We start from the raw sequence: 6,492 nt of genomic DNA on the forward strand, positions 1-6,492 counted from the left end.
CCATAGCCATCACCATGACAGTCTCCCCTGGGCCCCACCCACACCAAGGTGGAGACCACAGCAGCCACAGAAGCCCTGCATAGAGCTCCACCCTCAGTCACAGGCAGGGAGGCACCCACGTGCTGTGAGATGAAAGATTGGTCCGTTGCAAACGAGTACCACTAATGACTATTTAGCACGTCCATAACTTTACCAACAGAGCCCCAGCCTGAGAATCCCCAACGAGGCCTGGTCCTTGATTAATGCTAATGGGTTTTCTCACCAGCTGTGAAAATGCATTTTCCATAATTTAGCTGTCATTACAATGGGAAGGATTTATAAAACACACGCACACACAACGTGCTCTGAGGCCCTGGAGGGGAGCTGTCCAGGAAAGGCCTAGAAGCAGCTGGCCTCCCTGTGAAATGCATTCTGCTGGCCACACCTGGCCACCTGGCTTGGACCCCCAAGCCAGGATAGGATGTTGCTGAGAGCACCCTGCAGCAGAGCACAGCCATCCCCTGGACTCTGTACCTCATCAGGTGGAAGGCAGGACTGAATCTGTGGACCATGAATTGGGACCAGGTTTCTTTTCTGCCTCTTTAAGAAACAAGGACAACAGAGGTCACACCATCCCCTGGACAATCCCTGTTCCTTCCTCTCTGGAGCTAGAACTCAAGACCCAAGAACCAGGCTCCTTCAGAGCCACCGGCACCATATACCCCTCGGCTCTTGGCTCCTCCTCTCTCTGAAGTTCCTCACGTGTCATAGTTTTCACCTTTCCATAACATCTGGAAGAAAATACGGATGGTTTTGGGATAGAGGAGACCACCTGGCAGATAGCTGGGTCTCAAAGGAAAAGGGGAGACAACATGGGACTAGAGAGAGAGGGGTGTCACCCTCCTGTCCTCAGCCCAAGTATTCAAGATGGCGCTTCAAGTCACCAGCCATGCATGGGGACTCAGAGCATAGGACGGAAAACATTCGAATGGAGACATGTTTATTGAGAAAGCTGTTTTCAAAGGAATAGAGGCCAGAGGTTAAGAAAGAAGGAGAACTGGAGAAGAGGGTTAAAGGTGAATTCATGATTTTGGAAAGGTGAACGGTTGAGTGAATGGGAGGGCAGTGAGGGGGGTAGGTAGATGGAAACATGGAAGGAGAAATACAGGTTAGCTCTGAAAGCATAGAGAAACCCCAAGCCCAGAGGCACAGTCTGTTTGAGGGTCCCACTGAAGCCTCTCAGGAGCCTGATGGTGGCTGATCGAGTGCAGCCAGGATAAACCTTCACACCTCCACTTGGGAAACCCAGTGGCCCCAGGCAGAGGAAAGAACCCCCAAATGACCAGGCTGGTGTCTGGCCCACTGACCACAGCCCTTCTCACCTCCCCCTACCTGAGGGGCTCAGGCAGGGCAGGCCCTGCCCCACCCCCCTGATTTCAAACACAAATGAGTATCTGGAAGTAAGTTAAGAATGGGGGTGAGCGGGAAAGGCCTAGGAGCAGACCAGCATCGAATCAATTAATGGGCGTTCTTCCGAGCCCGGTGCACGCTTTGCCTTCAATTAGCGGATCTCGCCGGCCCCTGCTGCAGGCCCGGAGCCTCCGCCGCGGAAACTTTCTCCTTCTTGTTTTAATCTTTCACCGAGCCCGGCCTTTCGCCTCCAGCCCATCTAATTGAAACTAATCTTCGCGGGCAAGGCCTGTCTCTCCTCCTAATCCTCCTCCGAGGAAGTTCACATGGTCCCAATTACAACCACACCGGCCCCCTTTATTCCCGCCCTCGTCTCCCTCTGCCAGCCTCATTTTTTGAAAGTCTGCGTTATTAACTCCATGCTTTCGAGTTCCTGCCCGTCACGGGCCGCAAGATGCTATCGCTGGCTGCCGATGGATAAGGTTACCACGAAAGCATTTTGTGGGTTACGTTTCACACAAAGGCGATAGAGGGCATGATAGCGCAGAACCGGTGAGCTCCGAGGGGGAGGGGGCCGGCACTGCCAGCCCTGGGCCTCAGATCCCCTGCTTGCAACCTGCAGGCTGGGGAGCCCAGAAAGGGCTCTGGAAGCATCCTGGAGGAGCAAAGAGGGAAGAGGGGCATCGAGTATCCCCAGAGAGCACATTACCCCACCGCCAAGCCATATGGTCCCAAGAGGCCCCCCGCTGGAGGGCTGCAAAGTGGGAGATGGGGGTCCCTTGAGCTGGCTCCACATTACAAGGCAAACGGAAATCCTACATTTCCAGGCTGTCGAGAATGTCAAGTTTCCGTGCTCCAGGCTGGAATCCCACCAGCACCGTGTGGGCACGCTGGTTATCGTGGCTGATCAAACCTCAGATTGGCAGCTTGGGATGTCTCTGATTAGTTTTTTTTTTTCTAAAGAAACTGAAATAATCATTAGTTAATGAAGACATCTGGGCCCAAATTCCAGAACTACGGGAGAGAAAGCAACGAAATGGACCACCACAGGGTGACCCCGTGGGTGAGGAGGGAGGGTCTGAGCTGACCAGTCCCCAGACCACAGGCCAACTGATGAGGCAGTGAAGTACTTCCATGAAGGCCTAAGTTTAACCCTCAACCCCCATGTAAAAAGCTTGACATAGTGGCACTATGGAGGGGCAGCGGTGAGTAGGAGGGAGATCCCTCGGGCTTGCTGGTCAATTAGTAAAGCCAAATCAGAGGGCTCCAAAGAGATTCTATCTCGGAAAGTAAGGAGGAAAGTAATAAAGAATGACACAGATACTGACCTGTAACCTACATGCTCACTCACACTCACACACTCACACACACTCACACACACTCATATACACACACTCATACACGCTCACATACTCACACAGTCACATACATGCTCACACATACTCATATACACACACTCACATACACACACACTCACACACTCATATACACATACTCACACACTCATACACACACACTCACATACATACACACTCACACACTCACTCACATACACACACACACTCTCACACACTCCCATATACACACTCACATACACTCACACACATACACACACTCTCACACTCACTCACACACACTCACATACACACACATTCTCACACTCACACACTCACACACACTCACACACACTCATATACACACACTCATACACGCTCACATACTCACACAGTCACATACATGCTCACACATACTCATATACACACACTCACATACACACACACTCACACACTCATATACACATACTCACACACTCATACACACACACTCACATACATACACACTCACACACTCACTCACATACACACACACACTCTCACACACTCCCATATACACACTCACATACACTCACACACATACACACACTCTCACACTCACTCACACACACTCACATACACACACATTCTCACACACACACACTCACATACACACACCAATGCATGTACACACACATACACATTCACACACACACACACACACACACACACCAGTGCATGTGCACAACACCAGTGCATGTAGAGACAACATACAACACTTACACACACACAAAATCTATTAACATTAAAAAAATTTTTTAATGTCTATAAAAAGACATCATTATCAAAGTCCTGTGAGGCCCCTCTGAGGATCTTGAGCAAGAGCTCACCCTGCTTGATGACCTCCTCATTGATTGACCATGAGGCCGTCATGACGCCATCACCCACCTCCACCCTCAGCAGAGCCTTCAGAAGCCAGGCAAAGCCTCTCCACAGCAGCTACAGGGCAAAAAGGTCCCATGGGAAAGTCCCACCAAGACCCCTGCTTCCCCATCAACTTAGGAAGCCTATTCCTCCACCAATCAGAGCAGGGTGTAGAGTTCTGGGTTCTAGATACTGACTTCCCAGATAAGTTGTGAAACTGAAGGTGAGGTCAGACACACACACACACACACACACACACCAGTGCATGCACACACACACATGTGAGCCTAAGGAAGCCCTGAACAGCATAAAGATATATGTTGTAGGCACCTCCTGGGTCCCAAGCCCATTGAGCTATATAGTATCTCCTTCCTGGAAACCCTAGGCTGATCATATAGTTAGTCCCAAGTCTGGCTTTCCCACGTGTATATGGGGCCTTGGCTCCCTCCCCTGGCCAGGTAGGGAACAGATAAAGGAATGGCCAGCAGCACATTTCTAGTCATGACCTGAGTTAGCAGTATGTAGCAACCCCACAAGAAGTCCCTCCCGTCTGTTAGACACTTCTCTAGCCTCCAGGCTCTGCCACACTCCACTCCGGACCCATCTGGCAGAACCAAGCCCATGGTGGGACTGATTCTGCTCAGAAGTTGGGAGCCACAGAGATTCTGAGATACAATGTGTGCATCACAGGCAGGCAGGATGACTGTTTAATAATAGAAACTTGCCGGCACCTAGTTACACAAGTGCATCAAAAACCAATTACACTGTGAAAAAGGATCCGGACTTCAGCGGACACACTTAGACTCCTGTAAAACTCCAAAAGAATGTAAACTCATCCAAAATGGTGGGAATCTGACCTTGGGGTGCCTGCGGTGGAGGGGAAGGAAGAACTTTCAAGGGATTTGGCCAAGTATGTAACTTGAAGGACAGAAAATTCAGAGAGCTGGACAGTTAACTGGATACATTGTATAATTGTGGTTAAAAAAATACACATAAAAGTTACTGTATCTAGGACTGGCAAGATAGCTTAGCAATTAGGAACACTGGCTGCTCTTTCAGAGCACTGGGTTTGGTTCCCAGCTCCCACAACATGACCCACAACAGTCTGTAACTCCAGTTCCAGATGATCTGACACTCTCAGGGTCTGCACGCATGTGATGCACAAACATACCTATGGGCGAAACACCCATACACATAAAATAAACAGAATTTTAAAGTTACTACACTGGCCATTCTTAAGTAAACAGTCCAGTGGCATTAAGTCCATCCACAAATGCCAAGCATGACCATGAACATCTGTAATCTCACTCTTGGGAAACTAAGGCAAGAGAATTATCCAGAGTCTAAAGCCAAGCAGGGCCATATAGTGTGCGCTGGGTCAGTCAGAACTTTGTAACATGGCCCTATCTCAACAAACAAACAAACAGTACATTCATGTTATAGGACTACCCTTCAATCTCCAGAGTCTTGCATCTTCCCAAGCTGGAACTCTGTCCCCATTAAACATGAAGTCCTCAGCTTCTGCTGCCTGTCTTTTGTTTCTGTAAATCCTTAGTGTTCTTACTTAAAGCTTTTCCATGTTGAAGCTTGTGATGTGAGTCCCTTGCTGAGTAATATTCCATGCAGTGCTGAGTGACTCCATGCAGGTTGCCTTTCTACTTACCTACTCAAGGACATTTAGATTGCTTCTTCCTTTTGGTGTTAGAAGCTGTGCTGATAACATGCCTGAGAGACACCTTTCGGGCCTTTTTTGGTGTGTGCATACCCAAAGAATAGGATTGCTGGCACACACGCATGGTAGTTCTGTTCGCTATTTTTGAGAGAACACCGTGCTGTCTTCTGTCCTGGCTTCTTTGTTACCCATCTCCCTCAGCAATATGAAGGAGATACAGTTTTTCTACAGCCTAACTACACTTAATACTTACTGCTTGGAGTATGGTTTTGCATTTTGCCTTTCTGGCTATTAATTAGCCACCCTAATAGAATACATTTCAGTGGATAATTTTAGTACTAAAGGATGTCTCAATAAGATAACCAAAAAGAAAGATGAAGTAAAGCCCTGTACACTATTCCTAAACCCAGGGAGGGGTTCTAGCCCTATTAGGTGCTTTGGCATCTGAATAGACAGTGCAAAGTTCTAGACACATGGCACAGACAATGTCCTCACAGAAGCTAAGACGCCCCCATCTATCCCCTCCCATGTCTCCATCCCTTCTGTGGCACCAGATATGGGAAACCTTTGTCTGGATTCTTCTTGCCCAGTGTTCAAATCAAGCCTTGGAGACAGGTCTTTGTGGTGGCTACGCAGAGTGAATGTAGCAAGATGCTTGTCCCACGGCAGACCACTGCCCATCCTCTGAGCAATCACAGCTCTACTGGGACTGACAAGTTCAAGGGCTGAAAGAGCCTTACAACTGGAGAGGTGCTACAACCAGCTTCGACACGCCACGGCACAATGAGCTGGATGTGCTATTAGCAGGTACCCCAAGCTTGTCTTTGCATGCTGATTCCCAGTGCAAGACTAAGACTCACGTCAGGCCACTCAAGGCACAGTGAGCTTCACCCTCCCTCCTGGGACTCAGCACTGCTGCCCCGAGATGAGACCTATATGCTCTACTGGCCACGGTGCTGGCTAAACAGATCCCAGGAGCCCACAGAACTGAAGAGATGGAAACCAGTGCCTGCATCTCCCAACATGAGCTTTATCAGCAAGCCTAAGAGACGCGACAGAGTATACGTCAAGAGGGGCAGGTGGAGAGCCCTAAGGAGAAAGTCTCCAGCTAACACCCAAAGAACAAGAGTCAGCTAAGCTTCTGTACACAGGCAGGGCCAGCACAGGGTAATCTCCTTCCCTATTCTGAGCTCC

At 49.2% G+C, this 6,492-nt stretch overlaps 1 annotated feature.

Moving 5' to 3' along the window:
* Nucleotides 1,255-2,504: an enhancer, noted in NCBI's record as "VISTA enhancer mm1090". NCBI's record gives its function as "enhancer in: limb[5/8] | branchial arch[8/8] | nose[8/8] | facial mesenchyme[8/8]" and the evidence as "EXISTENCE:transgenic organism evidence [ECO:0001131][PMID:17130149]".

Source organism: Mus musculus, chromosome 4, assembly GCF_000001635.26.
Source record: "Mus musculus strain C57BL/6J chromosome 4, GRCm38.p6 C57BL/6J".
NCBI classification, from domain to species: domain Eukaryota; kingdom Metazoa; phylum Chordata; class Mammalia; order Rodentia; family Muridae; genus Mus; species Mus musculus.